The sequence below is a fragment of the Lissotriton helveticus genome, chromosome 4_1, assembly GCF_964261635.1.
Source record: "Lissotriton helveticus chromosome 4_1, aLisHel1.1, whole genome shotgun sequence".
In the NCBI taxonomy this organism is placed as follows: Eukaryota; Metazoa; Chordata; class Amphibia; order Caudata; family Salamandridae; genus Lissotriton; species Lissotriton helveticus.
The window spans coordinates 1,692,685,548-1,692,698,272 of record NC_136063.1 but is presented as its reverse complement, the minus strand read 5'-3'; the positions used below and the strand labels follow the sequence as shown (position 1 = coordinate 1,692,698,272).

The 12,725-nt window shown below is 51.2% G+C and overlaps 17 non-coding genes across 17 annotated transcripts; 11 read left to right on the top strand and 6 right to left on the bottom strand.

The window, feature by feature from the left end:
• Positions 1-260: 260 nt before the first annotated feature.
• TRNAL-UAA (transfer RNA leucine (anticodon UAA)) lies at positions 261-343 on the bottom strand. The gene has a single exon. It is a non-coding gene; the product is annotated as a tRNA-Leu (tRNA).
• Positions 344-586: 243 nt separating this feature from the next.
• Positions 587-658, top strand: TRNAE-UUC (transfer RNA glutamic acid (anticodon UUC)). The gene has a single exon. It is a non-coding gene; the product is annotated as a tRNA-Glu (tRNA).
• A 624-nt stretch (positions 659-1,282) lies between these two features.
• TRNAE-CUC (transfer RNA glutamic acid (anticodon CUC)) lies at positions 1,283-1,354 on the top strand. Its single transcript has one exon. It is a non-coding gene; the product is annotated as a tRNA-Glu (tRNA).
• Positions 1,355-2,454: 1,100 nt separating this feature from the next.
• TRNAL-UAA (transfer RNA leucine (anticodon UAA)) lies at positions 2,455-2,537 on the bottom strand. The gene has a single exon. It is a non-coding gene; the product is annotated as a tRNA-Leu (tRNA).
• Positions 2,538-2,780: 243 nt separating this feature from the next.
• Positions 2,781-2,852, top strand: TRNAE-UUC (transfer RNA glutamic acid (anticodon UUC)). Its single transcript has one exon. It is a non-coding gene; the product is annotated as a tRNA-Glu (tRNA).
• A 625-nt stretch (positions 2,853-3,477) lies between these two features.
• Positions 3,478-3,549, top strand: TRNAE-CUC (transfer RNA glutamic acid (anticodon CUC)). The gene has a single exon. It is a non-coding gene; the product is annotated as a tRNA-Glu (tRNA).
• A 1,101-nt stretch (positions 3,550-4,650) lies between these two features.
• On the bottom strand, positions 4,651-4,733 carry TRNAL-UAA (transfer RNA leucine (anticodon UAA)). Its single transcript has one exon. It is a non-coding gene; the product is annotated as a tRNA-Leu (tRNA).
• A 243-nt stretch (positions 4,734-4,976) lies between these two features.
• Positions 4,977-5,048, top strand: TRNAE-UUC (transfer RNA glutamic acid (anticodon UUC)). Its single transcript has one exon. It is a non-coding gene; the product is annotated as a tRNA-Glu (tRNA).
• Positions 5,049-5,673: 625 nt separating this feature from the next.
• Positions 5,674-5,745, top strand: TRNAE-CUC (transfer RNA glutamic acid (anticodon CUC)). The gene has a single exon. It is a non-coding gene; the product is annotated as a tRNA-Glu (tRNA).
• A 1,103-nt stretch (positions 5,746-6,848) lies between these two features.
• On the bottom strand, positions 6,849-6,931 carry TRNAL-UAA (transfer RNA leucine (anticodon UAA)). Its single transcript has one exon. It is a non-coding gene; the product is annotated as a tRNA-Leu (tRNA).
• Positions 6,932-7,174: 243 nt separating this feature from the next.
• Positions 7,175-7,246, top strand: TRNAE-UUC (transfer RNA glutamic acid (anticodon UUC)). The gene has a single exon. It is a non-coding gene; the product is annotated as a tRNA-Glu (tRNA).
• A 633-nt stretch (positions 7,247-7,879) lies between these two features.
• Positions 7,880-7,951, top strand: TRNAE-CUC (transfer RNA glutamic acid (anticodon CUC)). The gene has a single exon. It is a non-coding gene; the product is annotated as a tRNA-Glu (tRNA).
• A 1,102-nt stretch (positions 7,952-9,053) lies between these two features.
• On the bottom strand, positions 9,054-9,136 carry TRNAL-UAA (transfer RNA leucine (anticodon UAA)). Its single transcript has one exon. It is a non-coding gene; the product is annotated as a tRNA-Leu (tRNA).
• Positions 9,137-9,379: 243 nt separating this feature from the next.
• Positions 9,380-9,451, top strand: TRNAE-UUC (transfer RNA glutamic acid (anticodon UUC)). Its single transcript has one exon. It is a non-coding gene; the product is annotated as a tRNA-Glu (tRNA).
• A 1,796-nt stretch (positions 9,452-11,247) lies between these two features.
• On the bottom strand, positions 11,248-11,330 carry TRNAL-UAA (transfer RNA leucine (anticodon UAA)). The gene has a single exon. It is a non-coding gene; the product is annotated as a tRNA-Leu (tRNA).
• A 243-nt stretch (positions 11,331-11,573) lies between these two features.
• TRNAE-UUC (transfer RNA glutamic acid (anticodon UUC)) lies at positions 11,574-11,645 on the top strand. Its single transcript has one exon. It is a non-coding gene; the product is annotated as a tRNA-Glu (tRNA).
• Positions 11,646-12,268: 623 nt separating this feature from the next.
• Positions 12,269-12,340, top strand: TRNAE-CUC (transfer RNA glutamic acid (anticodon CUC)). The gene has a single exon. It is a non-coding gene; the product is annotated as a tRNA-Glu (tRNA).
• Positions 12,341-12,725: the final 385 nt, after the last annotated feature.

Sequence of the window (12,725 nt, the reverse complement as noted above, 5' to 3'; positions counted from 1 at the left end):
CAGACTCATGTTCCCCAGGAAACAAGTACTTCCTCCTGCTCCCTTCAGTGGGAAAAGATATAGGAGGTGTATTTCTCTAAGCAGGGGATCTGCGTAGATGGCACTGCATTGCTTTGGGAAGCATCCATGCTGGTAGCAGAGTAGCAGCAGACCCCACAGCTGAGACTTGAATGGGGACTGTTGGAGAGGGGCAGTGGAAGGGCGCAGGAAAATGCTTTTCAAAAGCATCTGCACTTTCTTACAAAGCAGCTGAAAACCCATACCAGGAATGGGGCTCGAACCCATGTGGCCAAACGTCCATTGGATCTTAAGTCCAATGCCTTAATCACTCGGCCACCCTGGTGAGACCCAAGGCCCAGCTTTACTCAACTCCCTTTTTCTGCTGGCTGCTGCAGCACCGGATGTCCAGCAAGAGCTGTTTGCGGAGTTAAAAGGCTTTTGCAGGAGGCTAAAGGTAATTGCTTATGACAAACACACTGTGTGACACCTAACTTTCTCCCACTCGGACTTTACGGGCAATTTTTATATTGGAATTAGCTTAGTCACAATAAGGGGGTGAGCAAGGCAAGCACACAAGAGCATCTCCTCCCTGGTGGTCTAGTGGCTAGGATTCGGCGCTTTCACCGCCGCGGCCCGGGTTCGATTCCCGGTCAGGGAAGATACCTCTAAAGCATAGATTTGAGTGTTTTGTCCCAGTAGCTTTTTTAAACGAAGGTCCTTAAAAAGGTACCCCTACCCATGAACGAAAGAGGAGGAAAGGGACTTGGTCCCCTGTGCCCCAGGTTGTTTTGCTCCCATTGCCCTCAGCCACCTTTATGCGCACGCACTCCTCCACCCAGTCTGGTGCTCTATGTGTGTGTAAAGTGCTGTACCAGCTCACCAGAAAGGTAAATTGCTGGAAACCCCTGCTGTGATGCATACATCTACTTTGGAGCACTCTTCTCCCTTGCACTCTTGAATCGCTTAAGCGCAATGTATTCTTCCAGCACGCTGAATCACGAGACAGGGTTGAGAAAGTGTTCCAGCTGTCTGTGCGCCATCAGCAGCCACTAGGTGTCCCTCTTGTGTTTTCCCGTGGATCCCGATTGTACAGGAATTCATCGCTTCAGTAGCAAGGGGGAGAGGATGGCCTGTGCTTGGAAGTGACAGACAGTCGGGTGGCATTATGAGGATTTTTTCAAGTTCTGATTCATATGTGCTGTAGAGAAAAATAAGCTTTCAGCCCCCATGAGCTTTGTCATTCGGAAAGCAGTGTATGAACTTTTGCTGCATGGCACTGGGCTCCCTGGTGGTCTAGTGGTTAGGATTCGGCGCTCTCACCGCCGCGGCCCGGGTTCGATTCCCGGTCAGGGAAAAGTCCTTCTTCTGCCCTTGAAAATTTTCCTTCCCGTAGGTCGCAGGCTTCTCAAAATGAAGTTGCTTTCTGACTCACAGTTTGCCTAGCATCACGCAGTATAGCTCCAAATATCATTTTCGCAAGGTCCCTTTATAGCTGCTTTCCACAGCGGGAGGAAAGTCACTTGTGCAAGGCTCTTGAGCAAGTGAGACCCTGTATTCCAAAGTGCAATTCCTTTTGTAGGCTTCTGACCACATGGCGTGCGGCAGGAAGTCTCCTTTGACAGGCCTGCAGGCTTTGTTTCCAAATGGCATCCTGGACCCATTGCAACCCACCTTTTTGCTAAAATGGAAGTCTGGATCTGGGTAAGAAAAAACTGAGCTGCACGTACGGAAAAAAGCAGAGGCCAGCCACAGGGAGGGTGTGGCCAGGGCTGTCTGATTTGCATACTGACCTGTGGCATCTTGGGAATGTATAGGCTTTGGAGCTTAACGGGTGCTGCAGGGGTCTGCCTGGCTGGAGAGATGCCTGTCTGGTACACCCCTCAGGACAGACGGTGCCTTCCGTTCGAACATGGAGGGTGAGGGACATGGGTCACCCTCATATACAGGGGTGTGGCTGTGGGCAGGACGGGTTGTGGGGGACCCGTCAGGGCATTGCCCGTTTGGAAGCCCGTTGAGGAGGCGGGGGCAGGGAACTCTCCTCAATTTTTCCCCAGAGGTTTGGGGAAAAGCCTTTGCATGTTTGAGCCAGCCGGGCCTGCATCAGCAGATCCTGCTCCTCTGGCAAGGGAGAGCTTGTAGGTGAAATCAAAAAAGGAGAGAAATCTACAAGAGCCGGGTTAAAAAATTCCAGGGGCAGACCCATGTTCCCCAGGAAGCAAGTACTTCCTCCTGCTCCCTTCAGTGGGAAAAGATATAGGAGGTGTATTTCTCTAAGCAGGGGATCTGCGTAGATGGCACTGCATTGCTTTGGGAAACATCCATGCTGGTAGCAGAGTAGCAGCAGACCCCACAGCTGAGACTTGAATGGGGACTGTTGGAGAGGGGCAGTGGAAGGGCGCAGGAAAATGCTTTTCAAAAGCATCTGCACTTTCTTACAAAGCAGCTCAAAACCCATACCAGGAATGGGGCTCGAACCCATGCGGACAAACGTCCATTGGATCTTAAGTCCAACGCCTTAACCACTTGGCCACCCTGGTGAGACCCAAGGCCCAGCTTTACTCAACTCCCTTTTTCTGCTGGCTGCTGCAGCACCGGCTGTCCAGCAAGAGCTGTTTGCGGAGTTAAAAGGCTTTTGCAGGAGGCTAAAGGTAATTGCTTATGACAAACACACTGTGTGACACCTAACTTTCTCCCACTTGGACTTTACTGGCAATTTTTATATTGGAGTTAGCTTAGTCACAATAAGGGGGTGAGCAAGGCAAGCACACAAGAGCATCTCCTCCCTGGTGGTCTAGTGGCTAGGATTTTGCGCTTTCACTGCCGTGGCCCGGGTTCGATTCCCGGTCAGGGAAGATACCTCTAAAGCATAGATTTGAGTGTTTTGTCCCAGTAGCTTTTTTTAAATGAAGGTCCTTAAAAAGGTACCCCTACCCATGAACGAAAGAGGAGGAAAGGGACTGGGTCCCCTGTGCCCCAGGTTGTTTTGCTCCCATTGCCCTCAGCCACCTTTATGCGCACGCACTCCTCCACCCAGTCTGGTGCTCTATGTGTGTGTAAAGTGCAGTACCAGCTCACCAGAAAGGTAAATTGCTGGAAACCCCTGCTGTGATGCATACATCTACTTTGGAGCACTCTTCTCCCTTGCACTCTTGAATCGCTTAAGCGCAATGTATTCTTCCAGCAAGCTGAATAACGGGACAGGGTTGAGAAAGTGTTCCAGCTGTCTGTGCGCCATCAGCAGCCACTAGGTGTCCCTCTTGTGTTTTCCCGTGGATCCCGATTGTACAGGAATTCATCAGTTCAGTAGCAAGGGGGAGAGGATGGCCTGTGCTTGGAAGTGACAGACAGTCGGGTGGCATTATGAGGATTTTTTCAAGTTCTGATTCATATGTGCTGTAGAGAAAAATAAGCTTTCAGCCCCCATGAGCTTTGTCATTCGGAAAGCAGTGTATGAACTTTTGCTGCATGGCCCTGGGCTCCCTGGTGGTCTAGTGGTTAGGATTCGGCGCTCTCACCGCCGTGGCCCGGGTTCGATTCCCGTTCAGGGAAAAGTCCTTCTTCTGCCCTTGAAAACTTTTCCTTCCCGTAGGTCGCGGGCTTCTCAAAATGAAGTTGCTTTCTGACTCACAGTTTGCCTAGCATCACGCAGTATAGCTCCAAATATCATTTTCGCAAGGTCCCTTTATAGCTGCTTTCCACAGCGGGAGGAAAGTCACTTGTGCAAGGCTCTTGAGCAAGTGAGACCCTGTATTCCAAAGTGCAATTCCTTTTGTAGGCTTCTGACCACATGGCGTGCGGCAGGAAGTCTCCTTTGGCAGGCCTGCAGGCTTTGTTTCCAAATGGCATCCTGGACCCATTGCAACCCACCTTTTTGCTAAAATGGAAGTCTGGATCTGGGTAAGAAAAAACTGAGCTGCACGTACGGAAAAAAGCAGAGGCCAGCCACAGGGAGGGTGTGGCCAGGGCTGTCTGATTTGCATACTGACCTGTGGCATCTTGGGAATGTATAGGCTTTGGAGCTTAACGGGTGCTGCAGGGGTCTGCCTGGCTGGAGAGATGCCTGTCTGGTACACCCCTCAGGACAGACGGTGCCTTCCGTTCGAACATGGAGGGTGAGGGACATGGGTCACCCTCATATACAGGGGTGTGGCTGTGGGCAGGACGGGTTGTGGGGGACCCGTCAGGGCATTGCCCGTTTGGAAGCCCGTTGAGGAGGCGGGGGCAGGGAACTCTCCTCAATTTTTCCCCAGAGGTTTGGGGAAAAGCCTTTGCATGTTTGAGCCAGCCGGGCCTGCATCAGCAGATCCTGCTCCTCTGGCAAGGGAGACCTTGTAGGTGAAATCAAAAAAGGAGAGAAATCTACAAGAGCCGGGTTAAAAAATTCCAGGGGCAGACCCATGTTCCCCAGGAAACAAGTACTTCCTCCTGCTCCCTTCAGTGGGAAAAGATATAGGAGGTGTATTTCTCTAAGCAGGGGATCTGTGTAGATGGCACTGCATTGCTTTGGGAAACATCCATGCTGGTAGCAGAGTAGCAGCAGACCCCACAGCTGAGACTTGAATGGGGACTGTTGGAGAGGGGCAGTGGAAGGGCGCAGGAAAATGCTTTTCAAAAGCATCTGCACTTTCTTACAAAGCAGCTCAAAACCCATACCAGGAATGGGGCTCGAACCCATGCGGACAAACGTCCATTGGATCTTAAGTCCAACGCCTTAACCACTTGGCCACCCTGGTGAGACCCAAGGCCCAGCTTTACTCAACTCCCTTTTTCTGCTGGCTGCTGCAGCACCGGCTGTCCAGCAAGAGCTGTTTGCGGAGTTAAAAGGCTTTTGCAGGAGGCTAAAGGTAATTGCTTATGACAAACACACTGTGTGACACCTAACTTTCTCCCACTTGGACTTTACTGGCAATTTTTATATTGGAGTTAGCTTAGTCACAATAAGGGGGTGAGCAAGGCAAGCACACAAGAGCATCTCCTCCCTGGTGGTCTAGTGGCTAGGATTCTGCGCTTTCACTGCCGCGGCCCGGGTTCAATTCCCGGTCAGGGAAGATACTTCTAAAGCATAGATTTGAGTGTTTTGTCCCAGTAGCTTTTTTTAAATGAAGGTCCTTAAAAAGGTACCCCTACCCATGAACGAAAGAGGAGGAAAGGGAGTGGGTCCCCTGTGCCCCAGGTTGTTTTGCTCCCATTGCCCTCAGCCACCTTTATGCGCACGCACTCCTCCACCCAGTCTGGTGCTCTATGTGTGTGTAAAGTGCAGTACCAGCTCACCAGAAAGGTAAATTGCTGGAAACCCCTGCTGTGATGCATACATCTACTTTGGAGCACTCTTCTCCCTTGCACTCTTGAATCGCTTAAGCGCAATGTATTCTTCCAGCAAGCTGAATAACGAGACAGGGTTGAGAAAGTGTTCCAGCTGTCTGTGCGCCATCAGCAGCCACTAGGTGTCCCTCTTGTGTTTTCCCGTGGATCCCGATTGTACAGGAATTCATCGGTTCAGTAGCAAGGGGGAGAGGATGGCCTGTGCTTGGAAGTGACAGACAGTCGGGTGGCATTATGAGGATTTTTTCAAGTTTTGATTCATATGTGCTGTAGAGTAAAATAAGCTTTCAGCCCCCATGAGCTTTGTCATTCGGAAAGCAGTGTATGAACTTTTGCTGCATGGCCCTGGGCTCCCTGGTGGTCTAGTGGTTAGGATTCGGCGCTCTCACCGCCACGGCCAGGGTTCGATTCCCGGTCAGGGAAAAGTCCTTCTTCTGCCCTTGAAAACTTTTCCTTCCCGTAGGTCGCGGGCTTCTCAAAATGAAGTTGCTTTCTGACTCACAGTTTGCCTAGCATCACGCAGTATAGCTCCAAATATCATTTTCGCAAGGTCCCTTTATAGCTGCTTTCCACAGCGGGAGGAAAGTCACTTGTGCAAGGCTCTTGAGCAAGTGAGACCCTGTATTCCAAAGTGCAATTCCTTTTGTAGGCTTCTGACCACATGGCGTGCGGCAGGAAGTCTCCTTTGGCAGGCCTGCAGGCTTTGTTTCCAAATGGCATCCTGGACCCATTGCAACCCACCTTTTTGCTAAAATGGAAGTCTGGATCTGGGTAAGAAAAAACTGAGCTGCACGTACGGAAAAAAGCAGAGGCCAGCCACAGGGAGGGTGTGGCCAGGGCTGTCTGATTTGCATACTGACCTGTGGCATCTTGGGAATGTATAGGCTTTGGAGCTTAACGGGTGCTGCAGGGGTCTGCCTGGCTGGAGAGATGCCTGTCTGGTACACCCCTCAGGACAGACGGTGCCTTCCGTTCGAACATGCAGGGTGAGGGACATGGGTCACCCTCATATACAGGGGTGTGGCTGTGGGCAGGACGGGTTGTGGGGGACCCGTCAGGGCATTGCCCGTTTGGAAGCCCGTTCGGGAGGCGGGGGCAGGGAACTCTCCTCAATTTTTCCCCAGAGGTTTGGATAAAAGCCTTTGCATGTTTGAGCCAGCCGGGCCTGCATCAGCAGATCCTGCTCCTCTGGCAAGGGAGAGCTTGTAGGTGAAATCAAAAAAGGAGAGAAATCTACAAGAGCCGGGTTAAAAAAATTTCCAGGGGCAGACCCATGTTCCCCAGGAAACAAGTACTTCCTCCTGCTCCCTTCAGTGGGAAAAGATATAGGAGGTGTATTTCTCTAAGCAGGGGATCTGCGTAGATGGCACTGCATTGCTTTGGGAAGCATCCATGCTGGTAGCAGAGTAGCAGCAGACCCCACAGCTGAGACTTGAATGGGGACTGTTGGAGAGTGGCAGTGGAAGGGCGCAGGAAAATGCTTTTCAAAAGCATCTGCACTTTCTTACAAAGCAGCTGAAAACCCATACCAGGAATGGGGCTCGAACCCATGCGGACAAACGTCCATTGGATCTTAAGTCCAACGCCTTAACCACTTGGCCACCCTGGTGAGACCCAAGGCCCAGCTTTACTCAACTCCCTTTTTCTGCTGGCTGCTGCAGCACCGGCTGTCCAGCAAGAGCTGTTTGCGGAGTTAAAAGGCTTTTGCAGGAGGCTAAAGGTAATTGCTTATGACAAACACACTGTGTGACACCTAACTTTCTCCCACTTGGACTTTACTGGCAATTTTTATATTGGAGTTAGCTTAGTCACAATAAGGGGGTGAGCAAGGCAAGCACACAAGAGCATCTCCTCCCTGGTGGTCTAGTGGCTAGGATTCTGCGCTTTCACCGCCACGGCCCGGGTTCGATTCCCGGTCAGGGAAGATACCTCTAAAGCATAGATTTGAGTGTTTTGTCCCAGTAGCTTTTTTTAAATGAAGGTCCTTAAAAAGGTACCCCTACCCATGAACGAAAGAGGAGGAAAGGGACTGGGTCCCCTGTGCCCCAGGTTGTTTTGCTCCCATTGCCCTCAGCCACCTTTATGCGCACGCACTCCTCCACCCAGTCTGGTGCTCTATGTGTGTGTAAAGTGCAGTACCAGCTCACCAGAAAGGTAAATTGCTGGAAACCCCTGCTGTGATGCATACATGCATACATCTACTTTGGAGCACTCTTCTCCCTTGCACTCTTGAATAGCTTAAGCGCAATGTATTCTTCCAGCAAGCTGAATAACGAGACAGGGTTGAGAAAGTGTTCCAGCTGTCTGTGCGCCATCAGCAGCCACTAGGTGTCCCTCTTGTGTTTTCCCGTGGATCCCGATTGTACAGGAATTCATCGGTTCAGTAGCAAGGGGGAGAGGATGGCCTGTGCTTGGAAGTGACAGACAGTCGGGTGGCATTATGAGGATTTTTTCAAGTTCTGATTCATATGTGCTGTAGAGAAAAATAAGCTTTCAGCCCCCATGAGCTTTGTCATTCGGAAAGCAGTGCATGAACTTTTGCTGCATGGCCCTGGGCTCCCTGGTGGTCTAGTGGTTAGGATTCGGCGCTCTCACAGCCGTGGCCCGGGTTCGATTCCCGGTCAGGGAAAAGTCCTTCTTCTGCCCTTGAAAACTTTTCCTTCCCGTAGGTCGCGGGCTTCTCAAAATGAAGTTGCTTTCTGACTCACAGTTTGCCTAGCATCACGCGGTATAGCTCCAAATATCATTTTCGCAAGGTCCCTTTATAGCTGCTTTCCACAGCGGGAGGAAAGTCACTTGTGCAAGGCTCTTGAGCAAGTGAGACCCTGTATTCCAAAGTGCAATTCCTTTTGTAGGCTTCTGACCACATGGCGTGCGGCAGGAAGTGTCCTTTGGCAGGCCTGCAGGCTTTGTTTCCAAATGGCATCCTGGACCCATTGCAACCCACCTTTTTGCTAAAATGGAAGTCTGGATCTGGGTAAGAAAAAACTGAGCTGCACGTACGGAAAAAAGCAGAGGCCAGCCACAGGGAGGGTGATGCCAGGGCTGTCTGATTTTCATACTGACCTGTGGCATCTTGGGAATGTATAGGCTTTGGAGCTTAACGGGTGCTGCAGGGGTCTGCCTGGCTGGAGAGATGCCTGTCTGGTACACCCCTCAGGACAGACGGTGCCTTCCGTTCGAACATGGAGGGTGAGGGACATGGGTCACCCTCATATACAGGGGTGTGGCTGTGGGCAGGACGGGTTGTGGGGGACCCGTCAGGGCATTGCCCGTTTGGAAGCCCGTTGAGGAGGCGGGGGCAGGGAACTCTCCTCAATTTTCCCCCAGAGGTTTGGGGAAAAGCCTTTGCACGTTTGAGCCAGCCGGGCCTGCATCAGCAGATCCTGCTCCTCTGGCAAGGGAGAGCTTGTAGGTGAAATCAAAAAAGGAGAGAAATCTACAAGAGCCGGGTTAAAAAAATTCCAGGGGCAGACCCATGTTCCCCAGGAAGCTAGTACTTCCTCCTGCTCCCTTCAGTGGGAAAAGATATAGGAGGTGTATTTCTCTAAGCAGGGGATCTGCGTAGATGGCACTGCATTGCTTTGGGAAGCATCCATGCTGGTAGCAGAGTAGCAGCAGACCCCACAGCTGAGACTTGAATGGGGACTGTTGGAGAGGGGCAGTGGAAGGGCGCAGGAAAATGCTTTTCAAAAGCATCTGCACTTTTTTACAAAGCAGCTGAAAACCCATACCAGGAATGGGGCTCGAACCCATGCGGCCAAACGTCCATTGGATCTTAAGTCCAATGCCTTAATCACTCGGCCACCCTGGTGAGACCCAAGGCCCAGCTTTACTCAACTCCCTTTTTCTGCTGGCTGCTGCAGCACCGGCTGTCCAGCAAGAGCTGTTTGCGGAGTTAAAAGGCTTTTGCAGGAGGCTAAAGGTAATTGCTTATGACAAACACACTGTGTGACACCTAACTTTCTCCCACTCGGACTTTACGGGCAATTTTTATATTGGAATTAGCTTAGTCACAATAAGGGGGTGAGCAAGGCAAGCACACAAGAGCATCTCCTCCCTGGTGGTCTAGTGGCTAGGATTCGGCGCTTTCACCGCCGCGGCCCGGGTTCGATTCCCGGTCAGGGAAGATACCTCTAAAGCATAGATTTGAGTGTTTTGTCCCAGTAGCTTTTTTAAACGAAGGTCCTTAAAAAGGTACCCCTACCCATGAACGAAAGAGGAGGAAAGGGATTTGGTCCCCTGTGCCCCAGGTTGTTTTGCTCCCATTGCCCTCAGCCACCTTTATGCGCACGCACTCCTCCACCCAGTCTGGTGCTCTATGTGTATGTAAAGTGCTGTACCAGCTCACCAGAAAGGTAAATTGCTGGAAACCCCTGCTGTGATGCATACATCTACTTTGGAGCACTCTTCTCCCTTGCACTCTTGAATCGCTTAAGCGCAATGTATTCTTCCAGCACGCTGAATCACGAGACAGGGTTGAGAAAGTGTTCCAGCTGTCTGTGCGCCATCAGCAGCCACTAGGTGTCCCTCTTGTGTTTTCCCGTGGATCCCGATTGTACAGGAATTCATCGGTTCAGTAGCAAGGGGGAGAGGATGGCCTGTGCTTGGAAGTGACAGACAGTCGGGTGGCATTATGAGGATTTTTTCAAGTTCTGATTCATATGTGCTGTAGAGAAAAATAAGCTTTCAGCCCCCATGAGCTTTGTCATTCGGAAAGCAGTGTATGAACTTTTGCTGCATGGCACTGGGCTCCCTGGTGGTCTAGTGGTTAGGATTCGGCGCTCTCACCGCCGCGGCCCGGGTTCGTTTCTTGGTCAGGGAAAAGTCCTTCTTCTGCCCTTGAAAATTTTCCTTCCCGTAGGTCGCAGGCTTCTCAAAATGAAGTTGCTTTCTGACTCACAGTTTGCCTAGCATCACGCAGTATAGCTCCAAATATCATTTTCGCAAGGTCCCTTTATAGCTGCTTTCCACAGCGGGAGGAAAGTCACTTGTGCAAGGCTCTTGAGCAAGTGAGACCCTGTATTCCAAAGTGCAATTCCTTTTGTAGGCTTCTGACCACATGGCGTGCGGCAGGAAGTCTCCTTTGACAGGCCTGCAGGCTTTGTTTCCAAATGGCATCCTGGACCCATTGCAACCCACCTTTTTGCTAAAATGGAAGTCTGGATCTGGGTAAGAAAAAACTGAGCTGCACGTACGGAAAAAAGCAGAGGCCAGCCACAGGGAGGGTGTGGCCAGGGCTGTCTGATTTGCATACTGACCTGTGGCATCTTGGGAATGTATAGGCTTTGGAGCTTAACGGGTTCTGCAGGGGTCTGCCTGGCTGGAGAGATGCCTGTCTGGTACACCCCTCAGGACAGACGGTGCCTTCCGTTCGAACATGGAGGGTGAGGGACATGGGTCACCCTCATATACAGGGGTGTGGCTGTGGGCAGGACGGGTTGTGGGGGACCCGTCAGGGCATTGCCCGTTTGGAAGCCCGTTGAGGAGGCAGGGGCAGGGAACTCTCCTCAATTTTCCCCCAGAGGTTTGGGGAAAAGCCTTTGCACGTTTGAGCCAGTCGGGCCTGCATCAGCAGATCCTGCTCCTCTGGCAAGGGAGAGCTTGTAGGTGAAATCAAAAAAGGAGAGAAATCTACAAGAGCCGGGTTAAAAAATTCCAGGGGCAGACTCATGTTCCCCAGGAAACAAGTACTTCCTCCTGCTCCCTTCAGTGGGAAAAGATATAGGAGGTGTATTTCTCTAAGCAGGGGATCTGCGTAGATGGCACTGCATTGCTTTGGGAAGCATCCATGCTGGTAGCAGAGTAGCAGCAGACCCCACAGCTGAGACTTGAATGGGGACTGTTGGAGAGGGGCAGTGGAAGGGCGCAGGAAAATGCTTTTCAAAAGCATCTGCACTTTCTTTCAAAGCAGCTGAAAACCCATACCAGGAATGGGGCTCGAACCCATGCGGCCAAACGTCCATTGGATCTTAAGTCCAATGCCATAATCACTCGGCCACCCTGGTGAGACCCAAGGCCCAGCTTTACTCAACTCCTTTTTTCTGCTGGCTGCTGCAGCACCGGCTGTCCAGCAAGAGCTGTTTGCGGAGTTAAAAGGCTTTTGCAGGAGGCTAAAGGTAATTGCTTATGACAAACACACTGTGTGACACCTAACTTTCTCCCACTCGGACTTTACGGGCAATTTTTATATTGGAATTAGCTTAGTCACAATAAGGGGGTGAGCAAGGCAAGCACACAAGAGCATCTCCTCCCTGGTGGTCTAGTGGCTAGGATTCAGCGCTTTCACCGCCGCGGCCCGGGTTCGATTCCCGGTCAGGGAAGATACCTCTAAAGCATAGATTTGAGTGTTTTGTCCCAGTAGCTTTTTTAAACGAAGGTCCTTAAAAAGGTACCCCTACCCATGAACGAAAGAGGAGGAAAGGGACTTGGTCCCCTGTGCCCCAGGTTGTTTGGTCCCATTGCCCTCAGCCACCTTTATGCGCACGCACTCCTCCACCCAGTCTGGTGCTCTATGTGTGTGTAAAGTGCTGTACCAGCTCACCAGAAAGGTAAATTGCTGGAAACCCCTGCTGTGATGCATACATCTACTTTGGAGCACTCTTCTCCCTTGCACTCTTGAATCGCTTAAGCGCAATGTATTCTTCCAGCACGCTGAATCACGAGACAGGGTTGAGAAAGTGTTCCAGCTGTCTGTGCGCCATCAGCAGCCACTAGGTGTCCCTCTTGTGTTTTCCCGTGGATCCCGATTGTACAGGAATTCATCGGTTCAGTAGCAAGGGGGAGAGGATGGCCTGTGCTTGGAAGTGACAGACAGTCGGGTGGCATTATGAGGATTTTTTCAAGTTCTGATTCATATGTGCTGTAGAGAAAAATAAGCTTTCAGCCCCCATGAGCTTTGTCATTCGGAAAGCAGTGTATGAACTTTTGCTGCATGGCACTGGGCTCCCTGGTGGTCTAGTGGTTAGGATTCGGCGCTCTCACCGCCGCGGCCCGGGTTCGATTCCCGTTCAGGGAAAAGTCCTTCTTCTGCCCTTGAAAATTTTCCTTCCCGTAGGTCGCAGGCTTCTCAAAATGAAGTTGCTTTCTGACTCACAGTTTGCCTAGCATCACGCAGTATAGCTCCAAATATCATTTTCGCAAGGTCCCTTTATAGCTGCTTTCCACAGCGGGAGGAAAGTCACTTGTGCAAGGCTCTTGAGCAAGTGAGACCCTGTATTCCAAAGTGCAATTCCTTTTGTAGGCTTCTGACCACATGGCGTGCGGCAGGAAGTCTCCTTTGACAGGCCTGCAGGCTTTGTTTCCAAATGGCATCCTGGACCCATTGCAACCCACCTTTTTGCTAAAATGGAAGTCTGGATCTGGGTAAGAAAAAGCTGAGCTGCACGTACGGAAAAAAGCAG